The sequence below is a fragment of the Camelus ferus genome, chromosome 18, assembly GCF_009834535.1.
Source record: "Camelus ferus isolate YT-003-E chromosome 18, BCGSAC_Cfer_1.0, whole genome shotgun sequence".
Lineage (NCBI taxonomy): Eukaryota > Metazoa > Chordata > Mammalia > Artiodactyla > Camelidae > Camelus > Camelus ferus.
Window position 1 is genome coordinate 36,626,707 of NC_045713.1, and position 25,972 is coordinate 36,652,678.

General features: G+C 42.1%; 1 long non-coding RNA gene across 1 annotated transcript; it reads right to left on the reverse strand.

Moving 5' to 3' along the window:
* Positions 1–7,918: 7,918 nt before the first annotated feature.
* Positions 7,919–12,101, reverse strand: LOC116657629. Its single transcript, XR_004312826.1, has 3 exons — positions 12,037–12,101; positions 10,338–10,405; positions 7,919–7,974 (listed from the first exon to the last, which is right to left on the reverse strand). It is a non-coding gene; the product is annotated as an uncharacterized LOC116657629 (long non-coding RNA).
* Positions 12,102–25,972: the final 13,871 nt, after the last annotated feature.

Consider the following 25,972-nt stretch of genomic DNA (forward strand, 5'->3'; position numbering starts at 1 on the left):
TTTTGTGGTTGATTAAGTGTTTGAAAAGTTAAGATCATAACACTGGCAGATTGATTCTCTAGCACCTCTCTTTAGACCAGTGGATTTCATCTCCAGCAGTTCCATGTCTTCAGCAGGTGTTAAATGGTCATGGATTCAATATTAATAAGATTAGGATAAAAATAAGAATTCAGTAAGAGCAGTAATGCATGCATCTGTTTTTCAAGTGGCTTCTATGGGTAGCAAATGCAACCATTTGACATTGGTCATTATTTTAGTGGACAGAGCTGCAAACTATAAGCTAATATTTTCCTAAGAGGATGTTGGTTGTGTTTTTGAGGTGTGACTGTCATTACCTCCGGGTTGCAGTTATTTTTCCTCCGCATTCCCTTGATCAAGAACACTGAACCATCTGTCATGGAGACTGGCTGTAAAAATACTTCGATATTTTGAAGGAAATGCTTCTCTAGATTAAAAAAAAGATATATATTATTATGATAAATACATATTAGAGAAATAACAGAGAAAACATTAAGTTGAAAAATTCCGTTCAGGCCTCACTTCCTTCACAACGTCCAGTTTGTGACCCCGGCAGAGCTGGGCTGTGACTCTACAGACTCGCACACCCAGGAGGGGCTTGGACTCTCTCTGTCTAAAACTAGAAGCATCACAGCAGAGTCTGGACGGCAGTGAGAGTGATGAGGGAGGCTCCCCCACCAGCTGGGCCTCGCTCTCTGTGTCCGTGTCAGCACTGGTCCCAGCTGACAAGGTCTGGTGCTCACCCATCCCGAATCCTGCGAGTGTCTGAGAAGCCCCGCGCACGCCCATGTTTCTTGTTTACTTCAGACAGTGCTTGCTTTTAATTCAAGGAAGAGAGGTTGTGACATAGAACACACACCCCTCACACTCTTGCACACATATTACAAGAGAACTAGGCTTTCTGAGCGAGGTGTGCATGCTTCATGGGGAAAGACTACTCATAATAGCTTCAGTCTTCTTTTTTAAGCTGTGTGAAAGTTCAGTTTGCAGCCTTTTAAGCAGCAGGTGCTAACATATCAAAATCCCCAGTGGGTGCCTACATGTTACTCCTTATAACTCCTTGAATGGAATACATCCTCCCAAATAGGACACGTAAAATTTAGATAGAGTGGAACTTCAGGCCTCTGAGTGTCAGGGCTAGAGGTACGCAAATGTAAGCTTCCTACGTGGGGGCCTGGAAAATGTGTCACTTTAGAGGGCTGATGAACAAATCTTTTTTTTTTTACTCAAAGTATAGTCAGAGATAATGTATTAATTTCTGGTGTACAAATCTTTGTATCACAGAATTGGGCCTATTAAAGTATATGAAGTTGTAATTTTTTTCCTGGGGGGTGGGTAAGGTGATAGTTGGGTTTCTTTGTTTGCTTATATATTTATTGATGGAGGTTCTGGGGAATGAACCCAGGACTTCGTGCATGCTAAGCATTCACTCTACCACTGAGCTATACCCTCCCCACCCCTGAAATTGTAATGTTTTGTGCAAGGGAAATTTTTGCATCACCTTGCTAGTTTCAAAGGCACACTGGGCTTCCACTGGTCTCACTCCACAGCCCAAGACTTCTCTTAATAGGAGCTTGTTCAGAAAATGCCTCTAGGCAACTGTGATGATTGTAATGCAGTCGGTGTTCACATGCTCCAGTCCTTACTGAACTGCTGTGTGTGCGCCAGCCTCTCTCCTGAGCACTGCCGACGGAGCAGTGACGGCAGGGGACAAGGTCTCTACCCTCTCATCCCTGTACTGTGTTCTTGGTGTGCAGCACCCTCTCTTGTCATTAGGGTTTTTCTCTGTGTTCCCTCTGGAGTAACCCCAGTGTATTTGGAGGGAGGAAGCGCTCCGACTGTGGCTGGTTCCGGGAGTCTGGGAGGGGACAGCAGGGCCTGTGCCTCATGTGTGCAAACTCCATGCACTAGGAGCATGTGTGTCCTCCTTCCTGGACCCTGTGCTGTGGAGCCCATGGGTGAGGCTGCTTGCTGTGAAGCCTGAGCATGATTCAAGCAGGATATGCCAAGGGTGTTGCTGTGGGACCTCTGTCTACAGTTTAATGGCAAACTCAATGTGGTGCTGATAAATATTCATTTCTGGTTTAGACCAACTGTCTGGTTATTTGACACATGGTATTATCAAGGCCAAGTTTGCAAAGTCTGATTCCCCATTAAGATCAGTCAGCTTCAGGAAGCAAGAACTTTAGGAGTGTCTTAAGAAGTGTACCCTTGAGTAGCCAGCCTCTTGCTAGTCTGTGCTTATAATGGGAAATAGACAAGAGCCTCACTCTTACTAGATGATCAAATTAATTCCATGTGCACTTACATACAGCAACACTCATCTTGCTCTTTGCACACCTAGTGTGTAGTATTGTGGTGCGAGTGTGGTCGGGGTCAACTCTAAGTCAGTTCTGAACTGTTGCTATTTATCCCACAATCAGATTATGATCCAACATTACTAGGGGACAAGGAAAGCCCAAATGTAATGGAGTTTCTAAGATAATTTTAATAACCTGTTTGTAGTCATTACTACATTAATATATTTTTATTCAGAACTGCTAACAAAAACCAAGATGGATTGATTAAATTCTTTTTCTGTCCTATGATTCCCTTTGTAGAAATGTAACTAGATACCTGACTTAGCTGTATTATTTCAAAATCAGTCTATTTCTTCTATAAATCTATTGAATTTTCAGAATTCCAAACTAATTTTGACTGCTGCACCCACTTTAGAAGACAGATTTATAGAAAGAGGCATGTGGTAGGAGCTGGTTACTGTGTAACTCAAACCATGGGTGGTGGGTTAAATGTAACAAACATGAACAAGGGAAGCCAAAGGTGGTAAAGGAGGTGAGAGGAGGCACACGTGGTGCCATCCTCCCTACACTGGCTTTCAAGTAAATGCATTAGGAGACGGGGAGGGAGGACGATGAAATGATCACAGATTTCAATGGCTTTACTGAGCATGTTTTGATTCATTGTAAGGCAGATGTTTACTTACTTTGATAAACTTGTATAAGTATTTCCAAAAGCTTAATATGAATTTGTGTGTGTGTGTGTGTGTGTGTGGAAACTGCCTTCATTAGGAAGATGGTAAGGAAGTCAGAAAGCTTGTTTTGGTACATTCTGTACTGGTGAGTGTTTTGAATTTATTATTTATTTTTGTATTTGCATGGAATTTTCAGGAGTGAAGATGAGAGGGTTGTGATGAAAAAGGAAAGTATACCTAACATGGGACTTCTAACACCCAAAGTAGCTTCCTTAAATTTAGACTTTGTGGATGTTTTCCATTTTTTCAGGTCCTTCATCTATTACACCTATTGTTCTTTGGCAGTCATGACGAAGGACCCCTCACAGAGCTTCAGAGTCACTCTGTGCAGATAATGCTAGAGCTTTCCCTACCTTTAAGACGATTGTCACCACAAGAATGGACTCATCCTCCAAGTTCACTTTGTCCCCAGATTTCAGCTTCTCCTTTAGGGCTCTGCATGATTTTATATGGGCTGATTTTTTGAAGATGTGTTTTGTGAGTGGCCCTTTTTGATTTATAAACGTAAGTGTATCCTAAAGGGAAGAAAAGAAAAGCATGTGGCATTTCATATCTCCCAGCCCAGAGCAGATGCTTGTCCTCTTTTTGGAGATAAGGAGCATGTGTGAGGGCCCAGTGTGGAACTGGAGGGACTAAAGCCAATTTGCAGTTTTTTTTCAGTGTCTCTAAATGTATTTTCTACCCAGCAATCCATTTAACATTTATACACTGAAATATTTTAAATGCGTATTTAATCAGATTTTCCTTTTCTGTGAATGTACACTGTGAAGTCAAACTTCTCTGCATTGAGACCTTTGTAGAGTCACCCTCTCCTTCCCCGGTCCTGTCTCATTCTTCCTTGATACAGATGCTCTTCCCCAAATATGGTCATCTTTGCCGCATTCATTCTCTGTTTAACCCCCCTTCACTGACTGTGTACCCCAATTCTACTGCCTGTATTCCTCCCCTCTTTTAAATCAGGCTCAAAACCCCTCACCTCCCCTCTGGGTGCATCCCCTGCTCATCAGTCTTTCCTGTCCTTTTGCTGAGTGGCTTTTAGCACAGACAGGTGCTGGAGTCAGGGAATCCAAGGACTCTGGAATCTGTTATGCTGTCTATCTGACCTTGGGCACAGCACATACTTTACTGAGGCCTTTTTATTCTTCATTTTTGGGGATGATGATCATCACAGCTACTCTAAATTTGCTGTGAAAGATGCCGGGACTGGGGTGGGGTGACATGTAACTAGTGTGATACATTTCTTCACATCTGGCATACAAGTTCTTACATCTAGTATAGTGCTCAGAGAAGCAGTGGGTGGTGAATAAATGTTAACACTGACATTTCAGTATATGAATTGTACAGAACACAAACCAAACTCTGTGACTTTGATTTGATACATTCTGTCAGGATTAAACAATTCATATTTACCAGAGGATGAGGCTTTTTATACTTAAACCCTCGGGTTACAAATCAAATCTCTGTGAGAGCTGAGTTATAAGACTGAGTAGACTCAGACGGAGGAGACTTGAGACTAGTGTGCAGTTCAAGGAAGGAGACGAAGAAGGATGACGAGGGTGGGGGGACTCGCAGAGCTTCACATACGCAGAGCCCATTTTAATGGATCTGAGCAAGTGGATGTGGGTCTTTGCTGAAACCAGTGGAATGGACAAGAATAGTTTTTCCTGCTGTATGTGCTTTATGACTCTGCGGTATTGAAATCAGATTTTATTCTCTGAAGTAATATTAACAAAACTTCTCAGCCAAAGCCAGGGGCTGTGTAAAGACTTCTCCACGTGGGAATGGGTTTGGATGACAACACGTGACCTGTGAGAGCTGCCCTCGTCAGAGGAGGGCTACAGAAGATCAAAATGAGACCCACCAGAACTGGGGCTGGCAGCTTGTCATCTTTGCACACGTCCCCCAAGCTTCAAAGAGCTGTCTTGGCTTTGCCGTTGGTAGAGTTGGGCACTGGTTGTCCTGGCAAGTGCTGGAGCGCCGCCAGAGGGCCCAGCTCCTGACAGAACTTGTGTTGGCTGTCTTGCGACCTGAATGTGATGAAGAAGAGAGATTATTACTAGAAGTAGTTTAATTCATGTAACCTTATCCCCGCTATTTCCATTTTACGGCAGATTTCTTGCATGGCTGGAAGAGAGAGAAGCTGAGCCCCTTGTTGTATAGAGTTTCCTACATGCTGACATTGGCTCATTGGATTCTTGTGGTGTCAGTGTGTCCTTCTTCCCCAGGCCCTGCAAACTGCTAGTGAAGCGGAGAGGCTTTATGAGAGTTAGGATGATTCTCCCAGTGACAGCACTTCCCGGACAGCTCTCTCTCCTGCCTCTGCCCTGCGTCATGTGGGTCCCTTAACCTGTAGGTATACAAGGCTCCTGACAAGTATTGTCAGCAGATTCTAGTGTCAGATCTCATTGTAAAAGCTAAAAAGATTTGGTATTCCCTAACAGAGTTTGGTAATCACCTACCTTCATAATGTTTCCTCCTACTCTTAGATTTTCTGTAGCTTTCTGAATAGCCAATGATGGTCAGCCTCCTCCCATCACAAGGATCTGCCTTTCATGACACAACCTGCCTGACCCTACTTCTCAGCCGGCCTTTGGACCCTCTCCTTTGGGAGGCCACCACCCTCGGGCAGCTCCATGGATGACTGTAGTCAGGGGCCTTGGGAAGTAGTCATTAAATGCTGGCTTTCTGTTAAGATGCTAGGTCCTCACGTTCCTGGGACATCCTACCAAGCCACCCAGAGATGATTTTTACTCAACAGCCCCTGTCAAAGGAACACTGAGGAAGGGGTTTTCAAAGAAAAAGTGTTAAGCAATGAAAAGCTGAGTTCAAAATTTCTGCTGCTCAGCTATGAATATTTTCCTGTTATTTTCTTAATAACCTGCTTCACATTTGCTTAAATACCCTGCTCAAATAACCAACTAAAAAAGTCAACAGAGGAGCCAAGTTGTAGAAAAGTAAACAGATGAGTAACATTTTACTAAGTATCCTTAAACATCCACCCACTTACCTTTTCTGGGATGTAGCGAATGCATCACTGTGTCCACTCAACGTGGGCAAAACACTCATGCTGGATGAGGGAACCAGGAGGCTTTGTTCTGCCATTTAGTTGGATAAGTTACTCAAAACTCTGTGAGCTTTGGTTTGCTCAGATTTAACATAAATGGCGCTACGTACAGCCCACTACACTAAGTAGTATAATGTACTACTCAGCCCAAGACATGGCTCATAGCAGCCTTGGTCAAAGTATTTCCCTCAGAGGGTCTAAAGCAGCCTAGATATCAGTGTCCTCCCCCAAAGCAGTCCCCACCTCTGTTCTCCACTTGGTTTTGCAGCCTTGAGAAGGTATGCATGCATGAAGGAATGCCAGCATTCTCCCTAAGGCTCTTCCTGCCCTGACAGCCATACCACTGTCATTTTAAAAGGAGGGAAGGATGAAAGCAAATATATTCCTGAAACCAGGAGGAGCTTCCTCTGCACTAACATGCAGAAAGGCTTATTAAAGATACATGTTTGTATAGGTTAAGCCGTTTAATGCAACGTAGTTTCCCTACTCTTAACCAACTTTATTATTTCTAAAACTCTCCAAATGTGCTCCATTGCTCAGCTTTTGTGAGAGGGATGCTCATAAGAAGAGTGCTCCATCTCTTGCTACAAAGCTATATACCCAAATACTCTTATGAGCGTAGACAGAAAGCAAAGTAGACACTGAGTCCTGTGCTTTCTCAAACATACTTTCAGGCTCAGTAGGACTTTTCATAATGTACATTGTTTGGTACTAGAGTTCATGTTGCTTCTGTGACCAGTAAAAATATATGCTATATACATGAAAAATATGGAAACTATTAAGGTGGTTTTATAACCTTGCCTTTCTTAAACCTTGCCTTTCCTGGCAAGATTTAGGTTAGTGTTTCATCATGTTCAAATTCAGGATTGAATATTACAAAATAAAATTTTTGAGACATTGTGCTTATAGAATAACAATCATAAAAATGAAAATACTTTTTTAGTAGAAAAGAGAAATTCTACTCTCACCGCAGTACTTCCCAGATTAATAACACTTCCTCCAAAGAAAGAAAAGGGGGAAAAATTGCAGGAGGAAAGATTTAAAAAAAAAACAACAACCCATGAACATTCAGTGTGGTTTCAGTTGCAAGCTGAGTGTGAAGCAGACGTGGGAAGTGAGCTTGCTGTGGAGGTAGAATTCAGAGTTCAGTTCTGACTAGAACCCTCAAGGCCACTTCAGCCTAAGGCCATAATAGAACCCAATTCAACTCCATAACTCTCCGTCGCTGGAGTTCTTCCATTCCAGGTGTGTCTGACTCATACAGTCATCTGACCGCCTCCTGTGAGGGTCTGAGATGCTGGACAAGACACTGGGACGGGTACGATGTGTTCCCAGGCTGGAAGAAGCTCATGTTTTATTAAGACAGACAGTAGTGGACACACTTAATTTTATGTAGGAAGAGTAGTGGACACACTTAATTTTATGGGACACAGAGAAGGGCAGTCTGCCTGGAGGAATGAAAACAAACACAAAAACTGAACCTTCCTAGACATGAGTTGGGTCTTGATCTCAGACCTTTAGGGTTTCTCTGAGCTTGATCGTGGGTGGGTAGTGGGTGCCCACCTGTACTGTCCCTGCACCCCCACATGGAGAAGCAGCTCTATGCGTGAGTTTGGTTTCAAGAGCAGAGATGTGAGCCAAGAGAATACACCTGAGGGAGGGAAGGGGCTCACCTCTCCCTGCTGGCTCCTGGCTGGGTGCCTGGGCTTTGGGACGAATTGGCCTTGCATCTCTGGGGACCTCTTCTCCAAGAGGATGGCCTCCAGGAGGGCAGAAGGAGAGGCGGAGTCTTCCGGTCCCTGTGGCAGGAGTGCAGTAGCTGGAAGATGGCTCAGTTTAGTTCTGTAAGGATGTTCATGCCCTGTGTGCAGATAAACTAAATATGGATCCAGGCTGCTGGCTGTGGGTGTGGTCAGACCCACCTCACCATGGGCGAGGGCGGCACCCTGATGTGGCTGCCGTTCTTCTAGGGCTTCTGGGCAAAGAGGTCTGTGCCTCCTGAACGAGCATGAAGTGGGCTGACATGGAGGACCCCCTGCAGAAGCAAGGTGCCCAAGCAGAGGAGTTTGAAAAGGAAAGAGAAAACTCTTCCTCAGACACGGTGCTTGGCTCGGAATGTGTAGCTGTGTCAGTGCGTCGCACAGCATTGACTTCCCCTGTGTGTCCCTCTGAGGGTGATGACGGCCCCGTAGTTTCTGCCTTGACAGGAGCACTAGGTCTGTACGTGTTAGGCAAGTTACTGGCCTTACATTCCTCCTTTTAACCGCTTACCCCCACATAGACCCATAAGCGCCAAAGTAAATGTATTAATACATGTTGGTGCTTAGTATTTTTTACGAAGTTGGACTGTGTTAGGAATTGCTGTGTTCTCTGTTGTCTCACCCATGTCAGTTCAGCAAATAGAGTTTTCCTTTTGTCAGCTCAGTAGCCAGAGCTGCTCAACAGCAACAGAGAGGTTTGTCTCTGAGTTTCCCTCCCACTGCTGCCTTCCCCTCAGGGGGCCCTGCCGGGGAAGGCTTAGACACGAGGCTACACGGTGATGGAAGCTCAGAAGCCAAGTGCAAATCAGTGTTTACAGAATGGAGACCTTCCCAGGAAATCACTGGGACTTGCCAAGTGATTTCTTTTGCTCGTTCGTGCTTTAAATTTCTTAGGCTCCATAGAATTCTCAAGGCCCCTGTGCACTGATGTGGATTTCATTTTTTAAGAATAGAATGAATGTTCCTTGTCTTTTATTTCAGATTTATTATTGAGTACAACTTGGGGAGCTCTTGCCTTTGCTTTTCATGTGGTGCAAATGCAATTTCAGTGCTCTGTTCAGAACAAAAATCATAGTGACTTCCAACTTTTAATACAAAGGAAGCTTCCATGACAGCAATAAAATACAACCAACTCACCAGGATAACCAGGAGCTTGTCCACAATTGAGAATTCAGAGCATGTAAAAAATGCCTGCAGAGCGACTGCTAAGGTCCCATCATGAATGACAGGCTCTTAGGATTCCTTAGAGCAGCCGTGGTGTGTGAAGCCATTCTCAGGCTGCAAGTTGTCATCTTCGTGATTTTATCTAAATTAATGCATTTTATTAAAATAAATATACCTAAATATTCAATTCTTTTCACTTTATTGCTGACAAAGATTTACAAAGATGTCAACATTTTAAAAATTATGAAATAGTTGAGGGGACTTTAGTCCTCAGCTATGTACTTGGTGACCCCATATATTCTAAGAGTAGAATATACATTTCATAGAAAAAACTTGGTGGTTTGGATTTTCCAGATCATTTGAAAATGTTCTTCAGATCAGTTGAAAAAGGGTAATATCCCTGGAGGATTGTTGAATGGATTAGAAAATAGGAAAGGAAGAAAGGAAGGACGAAAGGAAAGAAAGAAAGAAAGATCTTGCTTGTAAGAGGGAGCGCTCTAAGATTTCTAGCAGGAGTCACTGTTCCCATTACCATATTGCAGGGTCTGCTGCAGATCCTGCCCTTCCCCTTGTTTGAATCCCTCTATTTTCACGGACCACACTGCACAGACTTCCTGATCCAAGAATAGGTATTATTTTAGCTAATTTGCTCTAGTAACTATTTTAGGAGAAGTGTGATGTAGTTATAGAAAACCTCAAGAGCAATGCTGGTAAACTCAGCTGCAGAAACAGCAAAGCAAGGTGCTTTAGGCCACGAAGACTTGAAGAGTCTGAATGTGATTATCTCATTTTTTTCCTGATGCTGAGAAAAGTTTTAGGCATGGAGCAGGTGTTAAATAAATATTGGATTTAGAGGCATGGCTGGATTTTAGAAGATTCTTGTAAAATGGAGGCTGCTTAGTGGCTAGGAAATGGAACAGAGAACTTTAAGACTGGAATGTGGAAAATAATGTGTGAGGAAAGAGATTCCAATTTATGTTGCTTTCATGCCTATGTAATGAAGTAAATAAACAAGTTAATAAATTTTTTCAAGATAGCTCTGTCTGTCAAGGAAAACAGCAGTGAAGAAAAATTCACCTTCTCTACCCAACTAGACCATAAGCTGCAGAATGAAGAGATGTTCTCCAAGCCTGGGGTGGAGTAAGTGTCTGGGGCTATTGAGTAAATGTATGAATGAGCATTGCATGAGATTTTCATTGTTGAGGGTATTTAAGCTTCAGACTGATTAACTGTCACTTTGAGACTTCAGGGTTACAGTCTGTTATGCAATCAGCCTACCTTAGGTTTCCCTGACACTTACCAATGAGTGGTTACGAGGCCTTTTTCTTGCCAGAACTGACCCATAACTGGTACTCTTTCTCAGAGCCACTGGGGACAGAAAGAACTGTGTGTCACTGCAAATCTTTCCCAGTAGGTACTTGAAGAACACATTTCTTTAGCATTACTATATTTCCAAAAAGAATTTGGACCCGTAGAAATGGTATTAGATCCAGAGGGGTGGAACAGTTTTTGAGTTAACAGTCCTGATATCAGTAATAACTCCCGGTCCTTCTTGCCAACAGGCCACCTGAGATTTTTGTCCCTTTTGATAAAGGCAGAGGATCTATGGAACCACAGTGCAAACAGCCCTGTCCTTTGTGGGTGGTCCATGGCATAAAAAAATCACGGCAGTGCCCCTTCACGGTGGAGGGAAAGTCTCATCTCGAGAGCCCTCCTTTCTGCTGTCTCTAGACTCGTTGGAGAATGTTGGCTTTCCCTTTCAATGTCCCTGCCCAGACAAGCATGTTGTCCAGAGCCACGTACTCTGCCAAGGCTGTTCTTGAGCAAGGAGAACTTGGGCAGTGTCGGCTCAGCAGCTGGGAGCAAAAGGAGGGAAATGCCCAAGAGGCCTGGGGATGGGAGAGAGAAGGCAGCCCCGGGGCCTTGGTGCCACCCAGCCCCGCGCCAGGGGGACGGGGGACGGGGGACAAGGACTCTGACCTAGAGCACAAGTGAGATGCAGAAAACACTCTGTCCCAGCAGATTTACTGCCTAGAAATACTGGAAATCCCATTTGAAACAAGTTTAAATTATAAGGGCTGCTGCATTATATTAAAAGAGTCCTCCAGGGAAAGGAAGATAAAGCAGAAAGTGTTTGAAATAGTGTTGGTTGCAGGTGCTGTGCTTGTCATGTCACAGTAGCAGGTTTTCCCATTTACAGAGAATTGTATATAAGCAGCTGTGTTTCCTTCAATTCTGTCCATTTGCATGTCAGTTCCCTCCCCCTTTTTCCCTTTCACGACTTCATCCTCAAACATAGCCTTGTCTTTCACCAAAAAATTTTCCAACATCTCACAGCAGCCCTAGCAAAACATACAGGAGCAGAGACTGGAAGGCAAAACAAGGTGAAAGCGATGTGTACACACACGTCCCCAGATCCATCATCTTATTCAGAACTTGTATCCTTTACCAATTTACAAGAGGCATTAGCCATCTCCTCCTCAGGACCTGTCTCAAGGGGACCTGCCTCTAGCCAGCTGGTCTTTATGTCAAAATTTATAGCAAAAACCCTCATTTAGGATTTATCATACTGAGATTGAGTCCTCAGCTGACAATCAGGATAAATGGGGATGGGATGGGAGGTATAGGGAAGAAGATATAGAAAGAACAGTCCAATAGAGTAGGTAATATCTGGGCTCATATACATATTTTATTATCTATTATATAATGTATATAATAAAGAATGTTATTAGCACTCTAAAAGTATAGCCCTAATTCATTATGCTGTCACTTTCAACTCACATAGAATTGTAAACAGAAATACAAGAATAACACTATTGTATAGGTTGATAATCTAGCTTTACTGCTTTCAATTTCTAAATTCGGGGGGACAAAATATGACTTAACCATCTGTAATAGTCTTCTGTATCATGATGGGAGGTACACCACACACACACACACACACAAATCTCAAAAATAAAAGTTGGTTTCTAACTAAAAAGAACTTGCAGGTAACTTACAGTTATTCCTAGCTTTGAGAGTGACATGTTGATCACATCATTTGCTGTGTCTGAATTCATTATTCTTATAGTTATAGACTGTAAAAAAAAAAAAAAGAGAGAGAAACATTGCTCTAAATTTAAAAAAAAATTAAAACAGATGAGTAAATAATTATTGTCAAATCATGATCCATATTCTACAGGCAAAGCTTGTGTTCAGGCAATGACAAGGAAAGCACATGTAGAGCCCAGCCCCCTAATTACAATTTATTTTCATTTGTTTATATAACATGAAGCTAGTAAAAAGCATTTCAGTAAAATGTTTTCATCACCCTAAAGCAAAAAACTCTGTGTCCAGTAAGTACTAACTCTCCATTCCACCCCCATCCTCAGCCCCTACGCTACCTTTTGTTTATCCATTCCTTGGTTGATAAACACTTAGGTTGTTTCTTTTCTTTCTTCCTTTCTTTCTTTCTTTTTTTTTTTTTTTTTTTGGCTACTATGGATAATGCTGCTATGAACATTTCTGTATAAATTTTTGTGTGGATGTTTGTTCTTATTTCTATTGGATGTTCTGCAGGGGCTGCCACATTTTATCTTCCTACCAGCAGCACTGCTCCTGCCTTCCCCATCACCATGTCAGGACCCAATTCATCAGGAAAGTAGAATTCCCACTTAGCTCCCCACCCTGCCTATGTCCATGGACACAGCTTGTAATGACTCAGGCCAGTCTGCAGAAGAGTAAAACAGCTAATAGCCACGCACTAGGTGTCAGGCAGTGTCACTGCCTTATATATGTTTATGCAGCCTTTGAACCAGTATAACATGTAAATGTGGCTTCTACATTTCCCCCCTCCCTAGAAAAAATGTTTCTTGGACACTCCCTTATCAAAACCTTTGTATATTCCCAATTGAAACTGCATCCTTTCACCTGCAACATGGAAAAGATATTAAAGAATAGCAACCATTAATCTTTAGAGAAATAATTCATTTAAAGAAAATATGTAGAGAATGATACAAATATGATTCTTCCCAAAAAGCTTTCAGAATTTTCCTTAAGTCAATAGCTGCATTCTAGAATTTGATAAATTAACAGCATGGTAACATTTTAGTTGTCTTATCTTTGTGATGATAGGTGAGATTTTGGTAGCATGGGGTGAGGAGGACAAGAAAGAAGAGTTGAGTGCTGTGATGCACACTCGATGTGCATGACAAGAATGAGACTTGGGCTGTGATTGTTGCAGGTGAAAGTTGCATGACCCCTGTGAACCCAGAAGTGCTGACTCAGGATGGCTACGTTCCCCATCCTCAGTCCAGCCAAGAGTGTGTCTTGGAAAACTGCCCTGCACTCCATGGAATCACACCTTTGCTTTAAGATGGTCACCTGTCTACAGACACCAAAGAAGATAGTCCGCGCACAGCAATTCAGACCATCTAATATTTGATGATTCATCTTATTTCTATAATTAAATCCTGTCTTTAAAGGAATTAACTTGGGAGTGTAAAGGCAATTTTTCAAATGTATTTGAACTACTTGATAGGACTTGCACAAGAAAGGTATTCCAGGGATTTAGAAACACAGGTGCTCTCTGGGCATCGGGGGCAGGCTGTGAGAGAGGGCCCTGGAGACTCGACCTCGTGATCCTCCTTCCACTGACATCCTTTCACCATGGACACGTGAGCTCCAGCTCCCCAAAGGGCTCCTATAGCCCACTTGAAAAACCACGGAGCAAAGCTAAAGGAAAGTCCTCCAGTAGTTCCCCTATTTATCATCAATTGCATATAAAAACCTTTTTGGAGGGGAAGTGCAAGGCACACAAGTGTCATATTGGGAGGTCAAAAAGTGGGTCACTGACTTAATATATAATCCAATTAAAGTGTTTCTCCTTTTTAACTCATGTAATATACAGGGCCAAGCTGTAGGTCTTACTTAAAGGTGGCCATGAAGTTCACTGTGGGCCAGTCCAAGACAAAGGACTTCCATGCACTGATGGCTTCCCCTGCTTTGTCTGTACATTTGGCAGACCACATGGTGTTCAGTTCTATTTCATATTTTATCTTGAAGTTGTTATTGTACCTGCAAAGATAACCAGACAAGACTTCTATTAGTTTGTTTCTTAAATGTTGGAGCCACTACATTCATGGTAAAAAGCTAGTTCTCACTGCTCCAGGCAAAGCATGGCTCCTTCATCTCTATGACCCTCTGTGCACAGCACATGGAACGGTTAGATAGGCCTTTCCCAAGTGTGTGTTGAGCAGAGGCTGGTGCAGGAAGGCCCTGAAAATGATCATATGAATAATGATCATGAATATACTCAAATGTTATGGGAATGATTTTGAAGGTAATTTGCTAAAAATCATAGGAACTTGTACAAGGTGACAGCATTCAGGCCGGCTAGTTACTGCTATCTATGAAATTGCATCTCCCTCATCCCTGCCAGCACCACCTTTTATACACTGAAGCCCTCACTGACAGTATGGCTATATTTGGGGACAGAGCTTTTAGGGTGCAGTTAAGGTTAAATGAGGTCATCAAGATAAGATTCTAATCCAGTAGGATTGGTGGGCTTCTAAGAGGGAGAGAGATCTCCCTACAAGCAGAAAATTTTGCTAATATAAACCAGATATGGTGACTGCTGGTTAAAAGCCTTTCAGCATAGTATTTCAATCCCTTTCTATGGCCTGTGGAGACCCTGTGTGACTGGATCCCCTGAACACAATGCCATATCTACTGTGCCCCATGCTGTGGGCTCCAGTCACATTGGCCTTCATTGAACTCCTCCCTTCCAGGGTCCAAGCTGCACCCACTTAGGCCTGCTGTTCCCTCGGCCTACAAGGCTCAGAAACCTTATCTGGGAATGGTGGCAGTGGCTTATCCCATAAGTCCAGTTCAGAGGCTGCCACTTTGAGCAGTCCTGCTAGACAACCCCTCTGTAATACGGGCCCATCATCTTTACATGGCATCCTGTCTACCTTTTATCAGAAGCACTAATAATGATCTGTAGTTGTCCCCCTCATTTATCATCTGTCTGTAAGCCCCAGACAAGAGAGACCCTGCCTGTCATATTTTCTTACAGTAAGGGCTAGTGAACATGCAACTTTATGATTATTGGGAGAGGAAGTATGTGCATACTTGATGTTTGATATTAGCAGTTTATCCCTATACAGGAAGAGTTGCCTCTTCTGCTTCCTTGGAGCTTTGCAGGACTGTGCATCAGCACGGTATGATTGGTGCCCTCAGATGATGGCGTATTTGCACTGTGGGCATCCACCTCAACAGAAGGGCTTTTCCTGCAAAACATCAAATACCACAGAACAGCTAGTCACTGGTCAAGTACATGATGGAATTTGTTAAATGTCAAGGTTGACACTAAAAATTAGCCTCAATCTCCCAAACAGGGCTTCACAGCTCAAAATCAGGAGTTAGTAAATTATAGAAAGCTATTGAAAGAAAAGAGGTCACTTAAGGAGTTGATGTAGATGGAAAACAGTTTTAGGGACAAAGTGCCAAGGCATGCCACTCTTAGTGGGGAAAAGGAGAAAACAGCGAAGTTGATTCATGAAATTTAAGGAGGAAGGAACCAAGAGGCTTAAGTGAAAAGTGTATTACAAGAATGTAAAAAAACTAATCAAAAACAAACAAACAAAAAACCCAAATATGATAACTTGTGGCCTAACATAGATAAAAGTATGTGGAGATTACAGAGAAGTTTACAGTTTGGTTTCATTTTAACATAAAAATTTAAAGAACTGAGGATTCTGGTAAACTGACTCTAAATCAATATTCAGATTCTTGGGGAAAATCCTCAAAGATCAGCAAATAACACTGGAATCATTAAAAAGTTTCTAAATATGGGGAAATGCTTAGCTATTATTTGGCTGAGCTACAGCTAAACTCTTAACAGAGCTTCTGGTCATAATAGGTAAAACACCTGAATTGAACTGAGCTTAAAAACTGATATGTAGACCAGATATTTTCATTAATCTACAAAAAATTCTTTCCCAGGGAGTCAAGTAAGTGAGCCCCAGCCCCAACCAAGAACATAAAACCTGCTGTCTTGTGCTCAGCAGCACTGAATCTTGTGGACATGAGTAGCTTTTCATGAAACCAATGCTGAAGGTGAAAAAGAGTTCATATATTCTAGAGGAAACAAAGCACCTCCTAGGACCACCAGTCTGCTTTGATGATCAGATATAGTGTCTGTATGTGTATGTATGACCACACTATTATGCTGTACACCAGAAATTAACACAGCTCTGTCAACTGACTATACTTCAATAAAAAAGCTGTACAGGATATAATGTAATTAAGAAATACAATGTTAACAGTGAAAAAATAGTGTATTAAAAGATTACCTTATATGGTGAAACCTTGAACGATCACCTACAAGCTCATTGCTTGAGGTGAACATCCTGTCTTCTTTAATTCTTTGCTCTCGAAACCGAGTGTGTCTCCAGCACTTGGCAGAGGGCTGTGAACTCCTCCAGGAAGCCTGAGCTGCTGCTGCAGGCAGGGTTCTGGCCATTGTGATGTCAAGGTTCTGAGGCTCATGCTGTAACTGACAAACTGACATACTTGTTTCCCTGATTTTGCCTCCATCTTTTCACTTTTAAAAATTAACTTTTTTTATTTTGACGTAACTGTAGATTGACATGCAGCTGTAAGAAATTATAAAGAGGGTCTATAATCTTTTACCCAGTCGCCCCCAATGGTAACATCTCTCCAGGTTTTACTGCAATATCACAACTAGGATATTAACATGGATACGGTCAAGATACAGAACATCCCCTCACGGATTCTTCATGTTACTCTTTCTCAGCCGGACAGACTTCCCTCCCACTCTACCATCTCTTAATCCCTGGAAACCTATGATATGTTCCCCATTTCTTTAATTTTGCCATTTCTAGAATGTTCTGTCAGTGGGATCATACAGTACATAACCATTTGGGATTTGCTCTTTTGCACCCAGCATGATTAGAGTTTCATCAGGATTGTGGCAGGCATTAATAATTGGTTCCTTGGTAACCCTTAGCAGTGGTGCATGATAGTGATGATCACAGTTCGCTGAAGGGACGTCTGGGTCGGTGTTCAGTTTGGGTCTCTTACAAATAAAGCTGCAACAGATGTGTGTGTGTGCTGGTGGTTGTGTTAACACAAGTGTTCATTTCTCTGGGCAAATGCTGGGTGGTGGTGTAGCTGTTGTAGCCGTGTGTCGTTTTTTAAAGAAACTTACAAGTTGTTTCCCAAGTGGTGACACCATTTCTCATTCTCATCTGTGCCTGATTCAGTTTCCCCACCTGCACACACACAGTAGATGGTGTCCTTTTTTATTTTAGGCATGTGATAGCTGTGTAGTGCCGTCTCACTGTGGGTTTAATTTGCATTTCCCTCGTGGTTAGTCATGCTCAGTATCCTTTTGTGCTTATTTGCCATCTGTGTGTCTTCAGTGTTGTGGGATCTGTAGTAACCTGCCAGAAACATTGCATGTAGAGACAGCATCCTCTCTCCACTAGAAAACTGACCAGTGTGCAGATGAGGAGGCTGCTGCCCAGATGGTTTAGATGCTATCAAGCCAGGCCGCCGTGATGCAAAGGATTCAAATTCAGCTGACTCAGGAGGGCCCCTAGCCTCTTCTCACAGGAGCAGGCACTTTCTTTGACAACTGCAGAGGACTGTAATCCAAGCATACTAACAAAAAAGTGTGTGGTTTCTTTTATAGGCTCCTGTAATAGTTATCTGAATATATATCTTTTATTCTTCAGTAACTTCTAAGGACCTTGAGGAAAGAGTCTCTATCTGATTTATCATTTAATTCTCACAGGCATTGGCACATTGGAGGAATTCAAAACATTTTATTGAATAAATGAATGAAATAGCTTTCTACCATGGATGAAGAAAAAAAGGATACTCTGAAATAGTCTTTCTTTAATTTCATTCATTCAGCAGAGAGGTTTTGAGCATGTGTTAAAAGAAAGGCACCTGGTTATGTCTGGACAGCAGGGAGCAAAGGGACTCAGACTCAATTCTCAGAAAACCTAGATTTGAACGGTGGAGACAGAAGTTAAACCGAGTTAACACCAGGCTCTGGTAGGTACAAAGCAAAATTAAGGAGTGAGATGAACAATTAAAACAGGGACACCTGACTTTGATTGTGGAGGGGACAGGCAAGGAAGGCTTCTTTGAAGGGCTCTTTTGAAATGAACTTTAAAAGGTGATTTTGAATTATTTGGAGGGGATGGGAAAGTCAGGAGGAGAGAGAAAAAGAAGAAAAGAGAAGAATGTGTGCTGGGAGGGAATGTTTCATATTTTCATGCTGAAGGGATAGAATTGAGCATATGAAATTTCAGAGTCATGAAAGAGTTTCCTAGATTGGAGGCACTAAAAGAAGGTACATGAAAGTGAAATAAGTCTGAAAAGATAGGTGGAGGCCAGAAGCACAGGTCTTTTTAGTCCTTTGGACCTTGTTCAGGCCTCTCATTTAAAAACTAATCTGGCCCAAGTGGCATCTAGATAGTGGCCTCCAGAGACTTCTCCCCACTTGTAAAGGGAAGTGCTGCTCTGGACCTGCTTCACTGTCTCCAACCGTGGCGGCTCACGGGGCAGCACTTTCTGGCCTCTCATCAAGCACCTGCCAGTATCTGCCTAAGGCAAGAAATGTAGGCAGACATGTCTCTGCACCTTCCCCAGTTCCCAGATCATCTCCACTATCTTCCTATCCTTTTTGGAGAGGGAGGTTAGAGGCCAGGGAACCATCTCCTCTTCTGGAATCCAGTCACTGGTCATCAAGGTTGATGTATCAGAATGGCTTTGGGGAGCTATTCAGGCTGTCCTCCCCCAGAGGTTCTGAGGCAGCAGAGCCAGAGAACCAGTACATATAACAAGCCTTTGGCCTGATTCTTACATGTAACCAGGACTGTGGTTGTGTTTTAGGCATCCACTGAGAAAGAAGTGATGTTCTTACACCATTTTCTCCTTTAGTGTGAAGCAAAGGGGAGACATTTTTTTCCCCAGAAAGACCAAAGGAGGTTTCCTTAGTCCTGAAATAGTTACTTTTAAATGTAACAGCTAAAGCTTACTTTCTTCCAAAATACCATTGTCTTTTCCTTTTATCAAAGTGCTATAAAAGGAAAAACAGTGACAGGGTCTGTTTTCACGTATTTCATTGAATACTGAATTTTCACCCTAAATACCCAATAGAAGAGGTGATACTGTGTCACTAGTACCAACACTTAAGCACTTTGCAAAGTCAATTTTCTTAGTTCTGTTTTTCCCCTTAAATTTTAAAATCTTTGATTAAATATCTGTATTGGAAAACAGGGTGTGTAGTGTCAGGAGCGTAAGTTCTGGAATCCAGTTACCTAATTCGGAATCCCTCCTCCTTATTTACTACCTACCTGAGAAGACTAGGAAAATCGGCTACACTTTTAAAGCCTCAGTACTTTCTTTATAAAATAGAGGTTGTGATAAAAGTACCTATCTCATAGGGTTGTTATGAGAATTGAATGAGGTAATACTTCAGAAAACTTACTGTGGTACCTAACAGCAAGCCTTCAATTAATGTTAGTTATGCTTTTAGGAGACAGTGAGACTTTATATTCAAAAATAGCAAGCAGTATCATGGGTAGTTTGAGGAAAAAGGAGTTAACTTTCCTTTGTAATACTGCATGACCCCTATACAAACTAGGGGACGAAGAGGTCTGGCCAAAGAATGGGTCATTAAATTACAACACCGTCTTACAACTAGACCTGTTTTGTAAAAGAAGAGGTAAACGGGGGGGGGGGGGGGGGGGGGGGAGTCCCATATGCCCAAATGTTTCTGACCCTATCCCAAGACCGAGGTCTAGGGAACTCCTGGGTGTGCCTGGCTCACTTGCCCTTCAAAGCATCTCCCCCAACAGGAGCTCAGTGTTTTGGGTGACTATGGGTCCAGCTCCCCGAGGCCCACAGCCAGGAGCTTTGACCTCCCTTGACTCTGAGGGGGGATAGTCTTCCCAATCATCTACCCCTAAGGCCACTTCTGGGCAGCTGGGGACCCCAGGTCCCCATAGATCTGGTGTTTGAAGTATTTAACAATAGAGACAGGGCTAAAGAGGCAAAAAGGATTCAGGGATAACAGTGAAAGGCAGAATCCCTAGCAGCAGCCTTAATCCCTGCCTCACCTCAGGGTTACCCTCCACAAAGACCCATGGCGAGGACAGGATCTAGGATGCCTGAATCAGAGCCACTGTCTCGCCAAAAAGGGACCCGTTTTAAGTGCAGCCAGGACGGCCACTGGAAAAACAAATGCCCCATGTATGGGGAAAGTCCATTGGAACCCTGCCCCATGTGCAGACAAAAAGGCCACTGGAAGCAGGACTGCCCCCAGTCCTGAAGAGGGCTTGGGGCTCCCAAACCAATGATGGCTGAGATGACTATAAGACTGATGGACCCTCCCTGGCTCCCACGGGACACCTGGTCTTTTCTCCAGAGGAGCCTCAGGTAACCCTTGATGTGGCAGGTAGAAAAGTTGTCTTCTTACTAGGTGCGGGAGCCACCTACTCTGTGCTGACTGATTTCCCTGGACCCTTGTCCTCCCAATCCTGCGAAGTAACGGGGATCGATGGAAAGCCCCAAACCAGGCGATTTACAGCCCCCCTTAGCTGTCTGCTAGAAAATTTTACCTTTACACATCAGTTTTTGCTCATGCGTGAGTGCCCCATCCAGGCAGTAATACAATTTGGAGATCCTCATGAAGAAGGCACCCACCAAGAAAAATGACTGCTCTTGGCCTTGGGAACCCACCTCAGTACTAAACCAGAAGAGGTCTCCCTTCCACCCCATATTGTTTCTCAAGTGAACCCTGCTGTCTGGGAAACTGAGATCCCCAACAGAGCTACTGTTGTCAGGTTCTCATTAGAAATGGGACCACACGAGGCTATAGGCAAGCCTCTTCAAATCAAAGGCTGAACCAAGAGCCTTAATTTATAAAACTTGTCAAACCTAGGAAGGCTCTTCAAAAGTATTTGTAAATGGGTGGCCAAATGGGAGGCCATAGTTTGGACTAAGCTGACCATAGCTGATATTCAGAGTCTGATAAAAAATTTTGGGGAAAGCCTCACTTAAGCTAAATGAGGAGAAACAAAACTGTCTGTTTTACAAATCTAGTCTTTAGAAGACTAGAGGTGTGGCTCCAAAAATGTTAGAAAGCCCACCGATCCTTCTACCACTCCCAAAACCTCCCCTATGTATTTATCTTAAGAGACAAGTATTTTAAAAAGGTTTTTTTTTCTAGCCTTAAAGAAACAAAGGCTTTCTAGGAGAAACTTGCTTTCCTATGCCTTTGAGATACAAATATTCTGCATTGTTTCCTTTGGGAACTCTGATCTCACCATCTTTTTAAAATGCAAATCTCAAAAAAAGGAGAAATAAATAATTCGGAACTTAATTTGCTAAGAACAAGTAAAAATTTTGTCTCTTTTTCATAAATATTAGTAAAAAGGCTTAGCCATCTAGACGGGCAACTTTGATTTGTTCTATCTGCCAAAAACCCAGTTTAAATCCAACCTCTTTTGTAGCTAATGGATTTTACTTTGTTACATCTGATTCATGACTAAAGTTTTAAAATGAATACTATAATGTATCCTGGTTTGTATGTCATAGATGTATGGTATTGGCAAAATTAAATGGTAAAAGAGCTCTTTAATTGGCTTAAGAAAATTAAATACTTACATAAATATTCAAACATAGAGAAAACTGGCCAAAATAAAGTTCAGGTTCACGTTATCTAAAAAATATTCAGTACTGGTATTGGTATTAAAGCTAGCTTAAGCTTACTGGTTTAAGTAATAGAAACATGTCTTTAGAGACATCAGTGTTAAGTATAATACTTCTGTTGTGTAAGGCTTACTAGAGGTCAAATAAGACTATTATATCTGTTACAAATCTGTCAACAAGAAGAGTAACTCAATGTAAAAAATGCTTTCAAAAAAGTAACAAAATAAGAGATTTTGGATAAACTAGGATTTTTGTTTCAGAAATAATCTATCTAAAATTGTCTCCTCAAATTTTGGTACTTAAAACTTGAAACTAAGTTAAAATTATCACTATCTGTCATTTATAAAATATTAAAACATTAATTGCTGGGCAAGTCTAGGTTTATCTACCTTTGCCTTAGGAAAACAAACAAAAAAAAACTAAAACATAAGTTTCCAGTCAGAAAATGATGATATGACAACCAATTCACAGTTGCTTGCTTCTTGGTTTTTGCCGGAGATTTAAGGTTTTTAAGGGTTAAAATTATAATATGTAATTAAAGCTCCTAAAATAAGTATTTTAATATACAGTGGAAAAGTATGTATGTTTTCAGTAAGAGTTTCATAAAATTCAAAAAGAAAATTTCATGCATAATCAAGATTTTAAATATTTTACAAATTCTAAAAGTTCTTTATAGCTCCAGCTACCTTTGAGATGCTTTAAAGGAAACTTGAGTCATTTTAGATGTTAAGTTAACTTGAATTTATTTTAATGTTAAGTTAAATATAATCAGTCATAATTCTAGTAATTACAAACAAGTCTCTTTATTGATTACAGATGTTTAACCATGCCTTTTAAGTCTTTTTGTTGTTATAGACTGCTGTTACAAAGGTGCTTCATCTTTAAGAAAATTCATCAGAAGTCAATGGAAACAGTGGGTTACAGCAGCCCCACATCAGACGATGGCTGTGTGAGGATTCCAGCCCATACCCTCAAACCTCTGGACCCCAAAACAAATGGCTGTCCTGCCCCTGGGGCCCCTAGAATAGACATTCAGAGGTTTTTACTCCCTGATAGGCAGGGTCAACGCCCCTACTCAGCCTGGAAGTAGTTTCAGAAAACAGACCTTCGCCCCTCTGCAACCCCATAAGATTATGGGAGTAAAACCTCTGAGGGGGGAGTGAGATAGGAAGAGGGCAAGGCACAGCCATTCAAGGAATGCCACAGCGATTAACATCAAAATGGTGGAAGATTCAACCCCCAGTAGGCCTTGAGGCTCAAGATGGTGGGAGATTTAACTTCTAATCGCTCTTGAGCTTCATTATTTGCTTATTGTAATACATTAGCATGGTGAAATAACAGGCCTACACGCACCGTAACAATCCCAAGGCTAGCCAGAAAAGATCAGAGTCGGAAATGGCCAACTACCTGGGAATCCCAGCCCCTTCGCCAGGCTAGTTAGCCGTCCTTCCACTTATTTGCATATGAAGCTACCAAAGCGCATAGAACTGGGCAACTCTGCCCCTCACGGCCTCTCTCTCCATTCAGAGACAGCCTGCACTGTCTGTGGAGTGTGTATCTACTTTTAATCTGAGCACCCAACCCCTACACCTCATGGCCTTTCTCTTGCCTTTCAATGTATCTCTCTGAATAAATCTACCTTTACTCAACTGTGGCTTGTTCTTGAATTCTTTCCTGTGTGAAACTAAGGACCCACACTTGGCGGGGCATGTCTCGGGCTCAACTGAAGCCTGACACAGCCCTCCTCACGTCCCACATCCGTTTTTCCTGCATCATTATGACCTATTTTAACAATATTGATTCTTCCAGTCCAGGAGCATGGGATATCTTTCCTTTTTTTAAGTCTTCTTTAATTTCCTTAATCAATGTTTTATAGTTCTCCATGTGTAAGTCTTTCACCTCCTTGGTTAGATTTATTCCTAGGTATTTTATTACTTTGGGTTGTATTTTAAAAGGGATTGTTTCTTTACTTTCTTTTCCTGTTGATCCATCATTAGTGTAAAGGAATGCAAGTGATTTTTGTACATTAATCTCATATCCTACTACCTTGTTGAATTCTTTGATGAGTTCTAGTAGTTTTTGTGTGGAACATTGAGTTTTCTATATATAGTATCATGTCATCTGCATATAGTGAAAATTTTACTTCTTCTTTTCCAATTTAGATCACTTTTATTTGTTTTTCTTGCCTGATTGCTGTGGCTAGGACTTCCAAGACTATGTTGAATAGGAGTGGTGAGTGTAGACAACCTTGTCCCAGATTTTCATGGGAAGATTTTCAGTTTTTCACCATTGAGTACTGTGCTGGCTGTAGGTTTGTCATAAATAGCTTTTATTATGTTGAGATATGTTCCCTCTATACCCACTTTGGTGAGAGTTTTATCATAAATGAGTGTTGAATTTTATCAAATGCTTTTTCTGCATCTATTGAGATGATCACGTGGGTTTTGTCCTTTCTGTTGTTGATGTGGTGTATTGCATTGATTGATTTGTGTATGTTGAACCATCCTTATGTTCCTGGGATGAACCCATCTTGATCATAGTGTATGATCTTTTTTATGTGCTGTTGGATTCTGTTTGCTATTTTTTTTTTCCCTAGGATTTTTGCATGTATGTTCATCAATGATATTGGTCTGTAATTCCTTTTTTGGTAGTATCTTTGTCTGGTTTTGGTATCAGGGTGATGGTGGCTTCATAGGTTGGGTTTGGGAGTACTCCCTTTTCAATCTTCTGGGAGTTTTTTGTTTTTGTTTTGTTTGTTGGGTTTTTTTTTTGGTTTTTTTTTTTTTTTTTTTGAGTTATAGTCATTTTACAATGTTGTGTCAAATTCCAGTGCAGGGCAAAATTTTTCAGTTATACATGAACATATTCATTGTCACACTGTTGTCACTGTGAGCTACCATAAGATCTTGTTAGAAGAGTTTGAGAATGATCGATATGAGCTCTTTATATGTTTGGTAGAATTCCTCAGTGAAGCCATCTGGTCCTGGACTTTTGTTTGTAGGGAGGTTTTTTTTTTTATTACTAATTCAATTTCATTTCTAGTGATCAATTTGTTCAAGTGGTCAATTTCTTTTTGGTTCAGTCTCGGTGGACTGTATGTTTCCAGAAACTTGTCCATTTCTTCTAGGTTATCCATTTTGTTCCATATAGTTGTTCATAGTATTCTCGTATGATGTTTTGTATTTCTGTGGTATTGGTTGTAATTTCTCCATTTTCCTTTCTTATTTTCTTTGTGCTCTCTCTCTTCTCTTTTTTGTGAGCTTGGCCATAGACCTCCACTCAGATGATGCAGGGCAAGTGTTTGCTCATTGGATGATGAGTCTTTATTGGGAACTGTGCTGGCTCCACAGAGGAGGACCAGACCCACCAGCCACTTACCCACATGGAGCCTATATTCCAGGAAGATTGGGAAAATGAGCAATCGAGATCATTTCAGAGTGACTTGCACCTGCCTCAGAAGGGCAACTGTATACTGCAGAGGGCCAGGAGGCTGGAAGGACAGGTCCTACCTTAGAAGGGGTGGTTGAGGATTGCCTTTCTGATGTGAAGTACAAGCTCTGGAAGCTTCCAGGAGAAGCAGCCAGCTAAGTAAACATCTTGGGGAATGGGTTTTCAGGCGGCGGGAACACAGGGTGGCCAGGGCCTGAGATCCAGAAAGGTTGGCTGTGTGACCTCCTGGGTTTCCTCCCATTACTCCATCTTCTGTTGGTGAATCTAGGCAGATACAGACAGTATTCTGGGGAGGAGATGCTCTAGACAGGTTAGCCCTCGTCCTTGTATGTAGAAGGGACTCAGTCCTCCCTATTCCCCTGCGGACATGTCAGTCTCATCCAGGAGCCAGTGTGAGGGGGGAAAGCTTTTAAGAGTCCCACTGGCCTTAAGGAGCACATTTTTATTTTCCTGGAGCAAGTGCTAATGTTAACACAAATATCAGCACGTACATACACTGTGCTCAGGGAGGTTTCCATATAGATGGCTGCAGATGATGGAGGTGGGCATTTATTGGTTCTAGTAGTTGCAATATTTTTTCCTTTTAACTAGTGTGCATGAAAAATACTGCAAGCCATATCAGTAAACAGTGCTAAAGCCATCAAGTCATCAGCGGCTGCCGCCACCCCATAATGAAGACAAGCCTGCAGCGCAGCCTCTGCAGCCACTCACAATGGTGCACTCTGAGGGGACTCAGAATAAGAAAGGACAGGA